This window comes from Hordeum vulgare, chromosome 6H (assembly GCF_904849725.1).
Source record: "Hordeum vulgare subsp. vulgare chromosome 6H, MorexV3_pseudomolecules_assembly, whole genome shotgun sequence".
NCBI classification, from domain to species: domain Eukaryota; kingdom Viridiplantae; phylum Streptophyta; class Magnoliopsida; order Poales; family Poaceae; genus Hordeum; species Hordeum vulgare.
Window position 1 is genome coordinate 10,977,002 of NC_058523.1, and position 16,307 is coordinate 10,993,308.

General features: G+C 41.2%; 1 protein-coding gene across 1 annotated transcript in view; it reads left to right on the forward strand.

Annotated features, from left to right (window-relative positions):
• Positions 1-5,844: 5,844 nt before the first annotated feature.
• Positions 5,845-16,307, forward strand: part of LOC123405609 (two-component response regulator ORR21-like) — a 38,298-nt gene continuing 27,835 nt past the window's right edge. The window contains exons 1-3 of the mRNA XM_045099240.1: positions 5,845-6,033; positions 6,142-6,306; positions 6,414-6,608. The gene's annotated coding sequence lies outside the window, so the exon portion shown is untranslated. The remainder of the gene's footprint in view (positions 6,034-6,141; positions 6,307-6,413; positions 6,609-16,307) is intronic.

Below are 16,307 nucleotides of genomic sequence, written 5' to 3' on the forward strand. Positions count from 1 at the left end.
AACATGTTTGATTTAAATAGGTTGCAGCCTATGCTGCACATGTTACCTTTCTTTTATATTTTTAGAATTTGTGAAAAGTACTTAAATTATAATGATAGTAATAAAACTAAATTTCAAACATTCGTTAGTGTTATAAATGTTATAGATACAAATAAAACTCATTTAACGAAATGTTCATGTAAATTCTAAAATTATTGACGTACTATATTTTAGAAAATCATATAAAGAAAATAGTATTTCTGATTATAAAATGTTTGTACAATTTAGAATAATATAGGTATTTTCAAAATTACAATTCATAAATATTTTTTAACTATAAATATGTATATATATATTGTTTTAATTTAAGTATATTCATAATTATGCAAATTTTAAAAATAATGTTTTTCATATATATTTACATCTGTACGGCAGGAGCGAAAGTTATCACAAGTAAATATTAATAAAAAAAATTTATCTTCATAATTTTGTATAATTTAAATATAGTTCATGAGCTATATTTTTTTACATTTACTAAACAATTAACAATTTTGTATTTAATAATTTCCGAAAATACAATCGACATGGAAATAAGGTAATATTTTTTTAGAAACTACATGAACATATTTAAAAAATTAATTTATTTTAAAGTATATTATTTGTAACACACGAATATTTGAAATTTATTTTTATTACTGTGATTACAATTTTTCTAAGGAAATTTAACTTATGCAAAATGGGCTATACCGACTGCAGCCAATTTAAAACACAGGAACGTGTTCCCCCGGAAAAAAAAAGAAAAAAAATGAACGTGCTTCAACAGATAAGAGAAAGTGAATGGTGCGGTGATTAGCGCAACCGGTTTGCTGACGTAGGATAAGTTTTATCGCCCATTTTCCCTTTGTGCTGACATGTGAAGCCCACTGGTCATAGAGGCTTACATAAAGCAAGCCATCCGTTGGGAGTGAATCCAACGTCACCTGTGGGTGCTAATCAAAATATGGTGCCATGATAAAAGTATAAAATACTCAGACCCCGCAACGACATCCGTCGGTCCATCACCCTCGCACGGGGACATCCGAGCCGTCCAGTCAAGGCGCGCAAGATATCCACTTGGACGGACTACGTTAAGTAGACCGCTCGACACTGCCGCTGGCCGCGGAGACTTCTTGCCAGCCATGACGATATATATAGCTTATGTGTTGTCTATGGCCCTCTTTGGATACTCTAACTCGGTTAGAGATTAGAGTTAGATTCTAATCCTGGACTAACTTTAAACTAACTCTAATCAAAAATGTGTTTGGATGATAGGGTTAGATTGTCAATAAAAACACTTTTTTTAATCATTTGACTCCTTTAACTAGGATTTGGTGTGGTGGAGGTAAAGAAAAAAGTAACTTTTTTTAGGCCCACCTAACTCTAACACAAATAAGCACCTCTTGAATGGGTTAGTTTTTTTTAAAATGAATTAGATGCATCTAACCAATTTTAACCCTCCTGTTTAAATATTTCGGGGTTAGTTTGGTTCAATCTAACCAAATCTAATTCTAACCCATGAATCAAAACAGACCTATGTAGACCGAGTCATCTCCTCGTTCTACTCTCGTCATGTTGCGCTGAGCTCCCAGTGAACATTGAAAATTAATACCGGCAGTAAGACTCACTTTGGTTGGGTTTTGTAGATGGAGTATACATTAGGTAATAGCATATGCATGGTTGGCTTATTTAATTCATGGTGGAGATGTTAGCTTCAGTCACTCGACACGTCTTTTACCAGGAAGCGGGAGATATGGATATATAGATGGTTCGCCGTCGCTGCGTCGCACGTCGCCGTCTCGACTTGCACGTCCATCTGTGGACGTACGGCCATCCCGTGCTGCGGTCGGCCAAGCCCTGCCGTGCTCCGCCGTCGTCAATGCATTATGCATGCCAGCTAGCCGGCTGGCCGGAGACGGGCGTCGCCGTCGCCATCGCCATCTCGGTCGCGGGGTTCACGGCCAGGGGAACGAAGAATGAGCTTGAGGTCGTCGTGCCAGGCCAGTTGGTTCCGTCGTCGCTTGCATTCCATCCAAAGCACATACTTACCGGCTAGCCACTGACCGGCGCGTCCGATGCTTGAGGTCGCTGGGAAACGAAACAAGCATTGTGTATCCCAACCCATCAGCCGGGTATCGTCATGCATGCATGAACATGCACCGTCAAAAGCAGTAGTAAGATTCTCTTGGGGTTTATCGACTTCGCTTTCCATTACCATATGGACCAGATGTTGCTGTTTGTTGCGCTCGACGTGGCTTTTACCGGGACGCTAGCCACACAGGGATATCATAATTTCACCGTCGCACGTCGCCGTCGATCGGTTCACCGTTCAAGCCAGCTAGCCTGGCCGCTGGCCAAGTGCAGTCCAGGTGCTCTTCGGGGGTACGGTGGACGCGCGGCTTGGTCAATGGCAAACTAACCAAGAAAATCAATCTGTTTTATTACTACAACTACATACATACACTGGTAATGATGTTGAAACGAGGAATCTAAACAACACGATTGATTTGCTACTGATCACATATGAACTGACCATGACTGCATATCATTGCCGGCTATGATGTTTATTACACGCAGAAGAAAACAATAATATTGGTGCCATGTTTTTTTTAAATGACGACAAAACATTTCTCCTTTTTACATCACTACTAGGACAATGCGAGTACGTAGGCTTGTGATTTATCTATCCATATTAATGCGAACGTATAAATAAAGATCAATGATATAGAACTTAGATATGCAATACTTATGTCGCATCTAGTTGTGCTTTAGCAAAACCGATAAATAAATGTTTATCATCCAATCTTGCATGTGATTTACCTTATGTTTTGATGAAAGTGTGTTTGACAAATTAAAGTAAAATTGATTTAGAAGGTAAGTGAATAATGGTGATTCATTATCATATCAGTAAGTTTGGACGAAGTGGTGGTGAAAAAATAATATGAAACCTTACGTTCTTTTCAAGTAAATAGAGAAGCAATATAGATTAACCAAAGGGTAGAGTGTATACCAAAAATAAAGGGTTGGCCTGGCCTGGCTCAAGCAGGTTCGAGATTGCATCACCTTAATAGATATTGAGGGAGTCACGCCAAATCCTATTTGGCGCTTTAAGCGTCAAACATCCAAATCACTAATTAAGGAGTACTTCATCCGTTCGGAATTACTTCTCGCACAAATTGATAAAAATATATGTATCTAGAACTAAAATACATGTAGATACATTCATTCCTATGACATGTATTTTCGGACGAAGGGAGTACTTTTTTTAAAGATCACCCTCGCCTCCTCAGGTTGCGACAAATGGCGTACTGCATGTGTGCCACTTGTCGCAACCTGAGAGTTTATCCTTTTTTGTAGATTCGTTATTTCAAAATGTTTCATCTCTTGAATTATACGTTCAAAATTTGAAATGTTTTCATCGTTCGATTCCAAGCGTCGAGATATTCAAAACTAGATCACATGTTGATAGGTTTTAACAAACTTATTTTTCACACACAAAAAACAAACGAAAAAACCGTGCCTCTCACGGAGTAAAAAAATGTGTTCTATTTTTCTGTTTCCGAGAGGTCGTGCCTCTTGCAAAAGTGAACATGTGCCTCTCGCGAAAAAATAGATGGTGCCTCTCAAGAAAGCATATCTGTGCCAATCGTGAAGGCAAAATCGTGCTTTTTGAGAAACGAAAAAAAACATGTATTTTAGCGCAAAAAAGGTATTTTTTTCGTCCAAAAGCTAAGAAAGACCGCTGGAAAACTGAAACACCAAAAAAACCCGAATAAACCACCTAAAAACCTTAAAACGCGTGCAAAAAACAAACCAGGGAAAAAGTTCAGAGTGCGACACGTGATGACGGCTCAGAACGTGCCAAGTGATGGCACCTGGGAGTGATCGTTACGAGGCTCCCTAAGGAGCGCTCGTCAACTAGTTGTTCTCGTCAAATAGGCAAAAAGGTACATGGCACGCATCCCCATTCCACTACATATAACTAGGTCGCGGCCCACTATCTCTCCCCACCTTTTTTGGACTAGGTTTTCCCTCGGTACCTTTTTCCAGTTTTTTGGTTTTGATGTTTTTGTGTGTTTTTTCTTTTATTGTTTTCCTTTTCAATTTACTTGTTTTCCTTTTACGTTTTCTATATTGGATTATTATATTATTTATTATCATTTACCATTTATGTAATTTCCTTCATTTTAAATACGTCTATAATGCATTGTATGGCCCTGAATACGTCCGATTCTACTATCTTTTCCAGGTAGTACCTATCACTTGAACACCAAAGAGGAGTTTAATTATGTGAATTTTTTAAAGATTAATAGACATTGTCCTTCAAATTCGCAAAAAAGAAGAAGAAATGTATGTTTATGGAATACACGAAATTTTTTCAAAACTTTAAACTTTTTAAAAATTGATGAACAATTTAACCCATGAACTATATTCTAATCCATGATTTTTTGTCTAATCCATAGATGTTTTTCAAATCTATGATTTTTTTGAATCCACAAAATATGTTAACTTTTTCTAGATCTAGAACATTTATGGAATGAGTGAGCTATTTTTAAATCTGTGAACTATTTCAAATTATGACCTCTCAAATCCATGAACAATATTTCAAATACATGAAGATTTTTCAAATTTAGGAAAATTTTCAGGAAATTTTCAATTAAAAAAAAATCAAATTCTTAGTTTTAATGTTTTTAAAGTAATTAATGAACTTTTCCTGAATTGTCCTTTTCCAAATATGTGAACATTTTTTCAAAACTCTGAACTTTTTCAAGTTCATGGACCTTTCTTGAAATCCTTGAGCAATTTTAAAATCATGAATATTTTATGATTTTATCAAGGTTTTTAAAAATTAATAAGGAAACCGGTCGTCTTTTCTAATACAATTGTCTAGCAGATAGCAAACTGTTTTTAAGACCATAGACACGTAGTTTTTTTGTCTTTGTGATAAACGTACACATAGTTGAATGGGCAGCGAGCGAGCTTGCCTTTTTTTTGTAGGAGAGCGAGCAAGCGATTTACCGGGCCAGCCCATACGGTCGACGCCCTATGCGCTGTTGTGTAATCTAGTGTGTTAAGCGACGACGAGGCACACTCGGGAGTCACTAACAAGCGGTTACCCTTTCAGGGCACTTTTGCTAACCTAGGAGTGCGCCAAGGGACCCGTTCAGCCGTCGCCATATGTCAGGTGGCGAACGCTTTCTCTGAATTTTGGTCATCTATTTTCTTGTATGTGTTTTTGGATTTTAGAATGTTTTTCGGGTTTTTGCCTTGTTTTTCCTAGGTCATGGAGAAGATTTTTTTCCTTTGCGTTGCACATCTATGCTTTTTTGAACTGGGCTCCATGAGAAACACATTTCTGTTTATTGCGGAAGCACAGATCTGCTTCTACGGTAAGCACAGCTTGTGCTTCTGCCATAAGGACCACGAGAAAAGTTACAACAATATATAGAGTTTTAATACATTATATGGAATATTAATACAATATATTTAGTTTTAATGTACTTCACTAATTAAGCAACTGCCAGTTGTGTGATTGGAATCATGTACCTTTAATATACTCTATTAATTGGAAAGGTCACTACTACTCCCTCCGTCCCAAATTAAGTGACTCAAAACTGAGTCATTTTTGAGTCACTTAATTTGGGACGAAGGGAGTACATTATATGTAGTTCAATACGATGCATATAGTTTTAGTGCACTGCATTAATTAAAATATATATGGCAAATCTTAGTGCATTACTCCACCCTTTTCCGTGAGGAAAAAAGAGGCTTCGGCTTTATATATATGGGCGGTATCTTTGGATCTTTTCCACACTCTTTCTATCAGCAGCAGTACCTTGTAACAAGTAGTATAGGTGCGTGTGTGCCATGGCGAACGGCGACACCTTCCCTTCGAGCACTGTCAGGGACACTTTCCCAGCTGAGGATTTCCCGTGGGGATGAGGGTCCTCGTGGTGGAGGATGACCCCAGGAGCCTCCAGGACTCGACGCAAATTCTCGAGAGCTGTGGCTACAAAGGTACTCGACAACCATATGGGATCTCCTAGCGCTCAGTGTTGCATGTCTTCTCTGCCTGTTCTTGGAAGATCTGGACCCGCTTGTAACGTACGTGTTTGTGTCGTGCAGTGACGGCGATTGCGTCGCCGATAGAAGCACTGAGAGAGGTGGAGAATGATCGAAAAGGTGTCGACATTGACATCATCATGACAGTCGTGCATGTCGGCGACAAAGGGGCAGGATTTCATGGCTTCGACCTCCTCGAGCGCGTCCGGGATCGTTATCTGGTCATCAGTGAGTCCTCGACATGTCGCACATATTTACATGCATGCATGGCTACTGTTAGGTCAGTAGCGATACATACAGATATAGATCTGAAAATCCTGGATGTGTTTGTGTAGTCTTCTCTACTGATTATAGCAAGAAGATGGTGATGAGGACAATCAACGATGGTGCTTGCTGCTTCATCGCAAAGCCTCTGTGCTACCAGGAGATGAGAAATATCTGGTTCCATGTCATGTAGAGGGGAATGGAAGTGGACGGCGCAGACGAGGGGGGCTCCGACGACAACCAGCAGGGCTTCAATGAAACACAAGGTGCGTCAGATATGTTTCTAAGGGATGGCCAACCACCTTTCCCATCTCCACCATGTTTGGCTGTTTGTGGTGGCTGCATAATACATGATATATGTTCGATTTCTACTCGATTAATTAGTTTCTTAGTAATCGTTCAAGATTTCACTTGTAAGACTAACTCCAACGGGCCGACTCAAACGAACGGTGATTTTGTCTGTTTTTTGTTCGTTTGTCCGTTTGGGTCGGCCGTCCGCCCGGCGTCCGTCTTGTTTTAGATTTGGGTCGGCACTGCGTCCAACACACCGAGCCATATGTGCCGGCGTGGCCTTTTTGTGTCGAGATGGACCGAGCCAGCTCATTAACTAGTGAGGCCCAATGAAGCTTGGGCCGATTCGAAAACCTCTCTCAGTCTGTCTAGCCTTAGTTTGGATGTCACTCCATAGGGCCGGATTTTCCTATTTACCCATTTTGCATCAAGTCACCACTACTTCAGAAAGGGAGCGACCGACTAGATGAACTGTTTGTAAGAGAGGACCTTTTTTGTGACCCTTCTAGAAGGTTCCTAATTGGTTCTTTCATTTTCCTTTTTTTTTATCATTTTCTATAAAAAAATTAAAAAATCAAAATAGTTCAGAAATTGCAAAACATGTTTGCTTTTTCAAAAAATGTTCGGAAATTAAAAATATTTTGAGTTTACAAAAAAGCTTTATGACTTCATAAATTGTTCCCATTTTAAAAAAATGCTTACATTTTCCGAAAGTTCATGTTTCAAAAAATGTTTGTGCTTAACCAAGTTTGAAAAAAGAGCGATTAAATTTAATTTTTATATTATTGAAGAAAATGTTCGTGGATTTTGAAAAAAATCACACTTTCCTAAAATAGACTCCCTCATTTTTAACTGGTGAAAAATAATATTGGTAAAACAAAACAATAGCTGCTATAGTAACATGCTAGTGCAGTGAACCGCACACTACAATGAACCTCTTGCTACAATATGCTCGGTGAAGTGACTGTCAAGGGGGCAGCCCAATCAGGCTTGCCTGTGCGTCGCATGCTCTCTTGGGCATAAAACACCCCCAATGAGAGATCTCACTTCATAGTGCTTTACCTCTTTTCTGAGGCAGGGGCTAGGTGCCTAGATTAAAACCCATGGCAACCCAAACTCTTCATGTATGGTCTGGCTTTCCAAAACCTTGCTCCAACGGATATTTTGGACGGTACTGCCATCCCATGGACCTTCATTCTTCTGGGAAATCATAGGGAAAATTGTCTTCGTTGGTACCAGAAGTGAAAGCATCACCGTTCTCTATAGCATGCATGCACAAACCACTCAGATTTATTTGAACGGTCTTGCTTGTTCCGCTAGTTTACTACTAGTGCTTCCAAGCCTAGTTCATTTTATAGTAACATTCAGATTCGGGATCTTCTCTATAAATAACCTCTAGTACACATATGTGGCTACAACCATTTCGTTCCACCTTTAATCATTTCACTCACTCATTCCACCATTTACAAGTCACTTCTCTCAATCCCACCACATCCACTAATCACACGAGGAAGAGACATCCAAGGAAGGCCAATAAGAAATGAAGTGTTGGGTGATTCCATGTTTACTTCTTCGATTCTTTCAAAGCCACGAACTCCCCTTTATTGAATACCTACACCTCTAGCTCATTTCCTTCACCATAATCGTATTCCTATGAAAGAGTGATCACTTAGATTCTTGAGAGAAGCTTTGATTGAAGATCATTCAAGTAGTTCTTATCAAGTACTTTGCTTTGCTTGTTACTCTTGGATGTTGAGCATATTCTAGACGGTTAGGAGTCACTCCAGATCATATCATATTGTATGTGTGAAGGACTCAAGAGTTTCTATGGGCTTGTGCATCACCCACTTTGTGAAGATCTACACTTAGCGACGCATCTAAGTTCAACACATGATGGAATATGTGATTCATGGGTTGCTTGTCTGGCATCACAATCGGGGTCATTGTGATCCTAGAACCCTTGGTTTGAAGCATCCATTAATTTGGATGTATGATAGCGTGAACTACATGAGCCACGGTGAAAGGATCGATATTGACTAGAGGGGGCAGGTGAATGGGAGACTAAAATTTTAAGCTTAATTGCCAATTTTTAAGCCTCCTTTGATTCATAGGACAGGAATATCATATGAATAGGGAAATCATTGGAAGTGAGATGACATGTATCTCAATTACTATAGAGAAATATATGTCATTGGATGCATAGGATGTGAATTCTTTCATTGAGTCTAAACTAAAAAAAACCTTTGAAATTTGAAAGATTGGTTCCTATGGATAGTAATAGGAATCCATTTCAACAAACCAAAGGGATATAAAGGACTGTTTCCTTTGAAAATTCTATCATATATAATTTCTACAATATTCAAACAAACCAAAGGAGGCCTTAGAGATTTACGTATAAAGTAAGTTCTCTATATATGCAACTAGGTGGACTCAACATAAATGGTAAGAAATCTCAAGGCAATGTACACTAGGGAGCCATATAATTAACAAGCCCACGAGAATACAAGGCAAAGTACCGTGGGGAAAGGAATACCCATAAGTGAGTCGCAGGCACACATTTTATCCCAAAGTTCACACTACCTTGGGAAGTGCTAATCTCCGTTGGAGTGATGTCGGTGACAAGGCTCCGGAACACCATCAAATGGCCTACCGTAATCTCCTCAAGTCACCCCCAATGGATGTGCCTCGAATCACTTGGTGTTAGTCTTGAGAGCGACCAACACACCTTTACTTATGTATCTGGAGCACACAACAGGTAACGAAGCTTCCGGAGGAACCCTATACATCTAGGAGCCCAAGCTCCATGAGTAACATATTGATTGTGAAGAAATCTTGCCGGGAACATGAATCAGTTTGCTCAACCTGTAGATCGGACCCTGCTCCCTCAGTTCCCAAAGTATCAACAATTTTGGTGGGAGAGACAAATTATATGAGAAATATGAGGTGTTGTAAATGTTGGATGATGTCAAAGAAAAATGATAGGGTTGGAGTTAGAAGAAGGTGCCAATATATATTGTTGCTCACTATGAACCCTTTTCCATCCATCTGACCCCATGCGAAAGGGGTGTCAATAAAGTTAAGTGATACCGTGTGTGCACGTGGTCCAGGACCTCGTGCACACGGGGTGTCCATAGAGTTGATCACTCGCCCTTGTGCACGAGGTGACCAGATACTTTGTGCACACTCTCACGACACACTAAGGATGAGAACATGATGGATGGAAGGAACTTTTTTGGTGGTAGATGTAGGACGGCAAGAGTATAAGTTTTTGGTGTTCCCACACCATCATTCTACAACTTTGAACCATCTTGATAGTGCGGTTTTCCTATGACTCAAATAAATAGAAGCAAAAGCTTTGAGTAGCCGGAAAACCATATGTTTGATCTTTTTGAAGTGTGTGTTTGTGTGTGACTGGGAGGGGGTGAACCCTCTCCACAATAATTCTCCGAGGAACCATTTACCTGAGATTAAGCTTAAAAACTATAATTAGGTCCACTAGCAATATTTTCATCACATTAAAATACCATTTAGAGGCATTGTCGCACAGGAAACATCCTTGCAGCATGAGTGTTTTGCTTTCCTAAACCCTACCTACTACTTATTTGCAACTTGTCATTTTTGGCCGCTCATTACTCTTACTTGCTAGATAAGTATTTGTTCCTATATTGTTCTTCTTGTCTTGTGCTAAAAACTGCAAACCCTAAATCAGAACAATTATTTTATAGGACTATTCATCTTTCTAGTTCTTAGATTGTGATCCGAACATCATCCTTATCAGCTAGCAAGTGGAGCAAGCGTTGGTCGTCGCCATAGACGCTGAAGTGAGCTCAACATCAACAATGCTATCCCGGTGACCGAGGTTTTTCACCCAAGTTGCACACGTAATACGTTGGTGCGCAAGAAGCACCATCTTGACATCGGGTTAATTAATGACCGGTCGTAGTCATCAACCCATGGATAAGAAACCTGAGGGCTTCTTCGAGACGATGACACATGCACCACGACACTCACCACTGGCAACTACTCTATCCAAACAATGGAAGCGTGTATGCCAACGCTGAGGGGCAACACAACAAGGAATGAAACAGTGACTGCACAGGATAAAACTGTCACTCGGATCACGACTATCCCACTAGAAACTCGTGTAAACGTAGCAATACTAGAATTCATAGACACTAGTCGTCAACCCGTGCACCTGCACAGGCTAGTTCATAGACATGGTGCTCCCAACTACACTAGTCATTAACAATATGTCCAGCCCTAGTTTCCTTGGTCAGGCAACTTCTCTCCATGGTGGGCGACTTTTCATCTGAAACAACGAGGTGATGCTTGGATGCTGCCCATTTCCGACGGTGCCTCCATCCCTCAACCAAGCACTCCATCCCAATCCTAGTGGTGCTATACTTCCATCCCGCATACTCCATCGTAGGATCAATACTCCATGATCAAAATCCCAATAAGTCATTTCTCAGTTCAGCCCAACTCCACCGAGCCACCTCTGACATTGTTAAGAATGAAAGTATCTTCGACAATTATTATTCACCATCAATGCACAATTCCCATAGTGTTGTAGTTGGAAATGGTTCGAGGCTCCCCATCACAACTACTAGATCCACTTCTCTTGCTTCTTGTTCCTTTTATCCCAACAATGTTTTAGTTTCCCACCTACTATCAAGAACTTAATATTTGTTCATAATGTTATTGTGATATTATTTTTCATCTAAATCTGATCCCTATTGTTCCTCTTTCAAGGACCTAGAAACAATGAGAATCCTCCAGAGATCAAATAGCTCAGGCGACCTCTACAACTTCTGCTTGATGAATAAAAGTTGCACGAGAGCTTGTTGTACAACTAGCTTCGGCGATTTGGGGCAACGGAGTCTTGGGGATCAGCTGGGCCGAGCTTCCTTTTTCTATAATAGCTACAAATTTTCTTCCATCATGTAATAGAACAATTCTGCAATCTCCTGTTTGTGATTCTTGCTAAATTGGACAACAACAATGCTTGCCTTTTTATCCATCCCATTATTTTACTACCGCTCGTTCCAAATAATACACCCTCATTTGTGGACTTCTCCTATTTTAGTTTTTCGAGTTATAAATTTTATGTCATTATTCTTGATGAGTACTCACACTATTCCGGAACTTCTCCATTACATAACAAGTCTGTCATCGGTATTACTTTGCAACACTTTTACAGCCTTGTGCTTAACCAGTTTCATGCTTCTCTCCAATGAATGCAAAGCAACAATGGTGTTGAATTCATCAACCACAACCTACAACATTTATAATCCCCCTACATTCTTTTCACCGAAACAGTATACAACCACCAACCTTTAGCTTTCATTTGCTCCACAAACCTTTTCATGTATGCCGACTCCACAAGTCCCTATATTGCCTTAAGCAAGCCCCGGTGTCTGGTACATGTGGTTCACCACTTGTCTCCCATCCCTAGGATTTGTTTTGTCCAAATATGACTCCTCATAATTCACCTTTCACTAAAACATAACCAGTGCCCACTTTGCCTTCATTGTCATTATTCTCACAACTAATTGTTGGGGAACTAAGTATGGAAAACAAAAACAAAACTACGAACACCCAAGATATATCTACACATATGCATAGCAACGAGAGTGAAAGTGTCTACGTGCCCTTGTAGACCGTTAAGCGGAAGCGTATATAACGTGGTTGATGTAGTCGTACTTTGATACGTCACAAACGTATCTACTTTTCCAAGATTTTTTTCTCTTGTTTAGGACTCTAATTTGCAGATTTGAATGAAACTAATCTGGACTGACGTTGTTTTCAACAAAACTGCCATGGTGTTGTTTTCGTGCGGAAATAAAAGTTTTTGGAATTGAACGAAACTTTTTAGAGATTTTTTCCAGACAATATAAAAATTATTGGAGCGAAGACCTACCAAAGGGGGGGTACCTGTTGGTTCTGAGCCAACAGGGCGCGTCCACCCCCTCCCTCCGGCATGCCCTGTTAGCTTGGGGTCACCTCGTGGCTCCGCCGACCCTAATTTCAGTCCTATAAATTCCAAACTCCAGAGATAAAAATAGGGGAGAAGTTTTTCATCGCATTCTACGAGACAAAGCTAGTGCCACCTCCTGTTCTTCATCGGAGGTATGATCTGAAGTCCATTTGGGGCTCTAAAGAGGGGATTTGTCACCATCATCATCACCAACCCTTCCCCATGAACATCATCATGATGCTCACCACTGCCCATGAGTAATTACTTTCTAGGCTTGTTGGATGGTGATAGGATTGGATGAGATTTATCATTTAATAAAGTTAATTTGATAGGGCTTGATCCCTAGTATCCACTATGTTATGAGATTGATGTTGATTTGGCTTTGCTATGTTTAATGCTTGTCACTATGGTTCGAATGCCATAATTTCAGATCTGGACCTATTATGTTTCTATGAATATAAGAGTGTTTTAGATCCTATCTTGCAAGTTGTATGCACCTATTACGTGGCATCATATGCATACCCCACGATGACAATAATTGAGATTCTTTTTGGTGATTGTCGTAGTTTGAGGAGTTCATGTATTCACTGTGTGTTAATTTTTTATTCTGGTTCTCTATTAAAAGGATGCATTAATATCCCTCGGTTTCCTTATGGACCGTCGTTAGTCGGTAGATGTACGGGTGGCGGGCGTTTGTTACCGCCCGCCACTGCTCACTGCAGTGGGCTGCAATGAAATCGTTGCTACGACAACATACATTGTTGGCACGGAAGCGTTAGCTGATGCATATAGCATTCACTTCCTAGTAAACTAGAAAATTCCTCGCGCTTTGCTGCGGAAATTGTTGGCAATATATTTAGATGATACTTGCTTATGTGGAACATGAATATATTTAGATGACAATTCCTCGCGTTTTGCCGAGGTCCTCGCAACCGGTCCCCGGAATTCGTGGAATTTTCGGATCGCCCCGAGAACCAAAATCAGTGAGTAATAGCATATAAAACTGGCCAGAATGGACCAAAATGTGTGAGTTTTGACAATGTCCCCATAATCGGACCTCGAAGTTCCCCGAACGTTCGGATCGCCCCGGGACCCAAAATCTGTGAGTAATAAAATAGAAAACTCGACAAAATGGACCAAATCCGCGAGTTTTGACGAGGTTCCCGGAGTTTGCGGAATGTTCAGATCGCCCTCGGAACCAAAATCAGTGAGTAATAGCATAGAAAACTGGCGAGAATGGACCAAATGTGTGAGTTTTGACGAGGTCCTCATAACCGGGCCCCCAAGTTCCCCGAACATTCGTATCGCCCCGGGTCCCAAAATCAGTTAGTAAGAGCGTAAAACTGGCCAGAGTGGACAGAATCTGCGAGTTTTGATGAGGTCCACATAACCGGTCCTGAAAGTTCGCAGAATGTTCGGATCGCCCTGGGATCCAAAATCTATGACTAATAGCATAGAAAACTGGTCAGACTCGACCAAATTTGCGAGTTTTGACGAGTTCCCCGTAACCAGTACCTGAAGTTCCCCAAACGTTTGTAGCGCCACGGGACATAGAATCACTGAGTAATAACATAGAAAACTGGCCAGAACGCACAAAATCTACGGGTTTTGACGTGGTCTCCATAATCGTACCCCGAAGTTCCCCGAACATTCGTATCGCCCCGGGTCCCAAAATTAGTGAGTAATAGCATAGAAAGCTGGCCAGAATGGACAAAATCTATGATTTTTGCTGAGGTCCTCGCAACCAGTCCCCGGAATGTTAGGATCACCCCGGGAACCAAAATCAGTGAGTACTTGCATATAAAACTGACCAGAATGGACCAAAATATGTGAGTTTTGATAATGTCCCCATAACCGGACCCTGAAGTTCCCCGAACGTTTGGATCGCCCCGGGACCCAAAATCTATGAGTAATAACATAGAAAACTGGACATAATGGACCAAATCAGCGAGTTTTGACGAGGTCCCCGGAGTTCGTGGAACGTTCAGATCGCCCGGGAACCAAAATCAGTGAGTAATAACATAGAAAACATGCCAGAATGGACCAAATGTCCGAGTCTTGACAAGGTCCCCATAACCGGTCCCCTTAGTTCCCCGAACATTCGTATCGCCCCGGGTCCCAAAATCAGTGAGTAATAGCGTAGAAAACTAGCCAGAATGGACAAAATCTGCGAGTTTTAATTTGGTCCCCGTAACCGGTCCTCGGAGTTCACACAATGTTTGGATCGCCCTCGGACCCAAATTCTGTGAGTAATAGCACAGAAAACTGGTCAGAATGGACCAAATCTGTGAGTTTTGACGAGGTCCCCATAACTAGTCCCTGAAGTTCTCCGAACATTTGTAGCGCCACGGGACATAGAATCAGTGAGTAATAGCATAGAAAACTGGTCAAAACGAACAAAATCTACGAGTTTTGACGTGGTCTCCGTAAGCGGACCCCAAAGTACCAAGAACATTCGTATCGCCTCGGGTCCCAAAATCAGCGAGTAATAGCATTGAAAGCTGGCCACAATGGACAAAATCTGCGAGTTTTGCCAAGGTCATCGCAATCGATCCCCGAAATTCGCAGAATTTTCAGATCGCCCCGGCTACCAAAGTCAGTGAGTAATAGCATATAAAACTGGCCACAATGGACCAAAATGTGTGAGTTTTGCCAATGTCCCCATACCGGACCCCGAAGTTCCCCGAACGTTCGAATCACCCCGAGACCCAAAATCTATGAGTAATAGCATAGAAAACTGAAAAGAATGGACCAAATCCGCGAGTTTTGACGAGGTCTCCGGAGTTCGCGAAACGTTCAGATCGCCCCGGGAACCAAAATCAGTGAGTAATAGCATAGAAAACTGGCCAGAATGGACAAAATCTGTGAGTTTTGACGAGGTCCCCGTAACCGGTCCCCCAAGTTCCCCGCACATTCGTATTGCCATGGGTCCCCAAATCAGTGAGTAATAGCATAGAAAACTGTCCAGAATGGACAAAATATGCGAGTTTTGATGAGGTCCCTATAACCGGTCCTCGGAGTTCGCAGAATGTTCGGATCGCCGTGGGACCCAAAATCTGTGACTAATAGCATAGAAAACTGGTCAGAACGGACCAAATCTGCCAGTTTTGACGAGGTCCCCGAAGTTCCCCCAATGTTTGTAGCGCCACGGGATATAGAATCAGTGAGTAATAGCATAGAAAACTGGCCAGAATGGACCAAAGCTGCGAGTTTTGATGAGGTCCCCGTAACCAGTTCCAGAAGTTCCCCGAACGTTTGTAGCGCCACGGGACATAAAATTAGTGAGTAATAGCATAGAAAACTGGCCAGAACGGACAAAATCTACGAGTTTTGACGTGGTTTCCGTAACCGGACCCCGAAGTTCCCCGAACATTTGTATCGCCTCGGGTCCCAAAACCAGTTAATAATAGCATAGAAAGCTGGCCAGAATGGACAAAATCTGCGAGTTTTGCCGAGGTCCTCGCAACCGGTCCCCGGAATTCCCGGAACGTTCGGATCGCCCCGAGAACCAAAATTAGTGAGTAATAACATATAAAACTGGCCAGAATGGACCAAAATATGCGAGTTTTGACGAGGTCGCTGAACGTTTGGATCGCCCGGGGACCCAAAATCTGTGAGTAATAGCATAGAAAACTGGACAGAATGGACCAAATCCGCGAGTTTGAAGAGGTCGCCGGAGTTCCCGGAACGTTTAGAT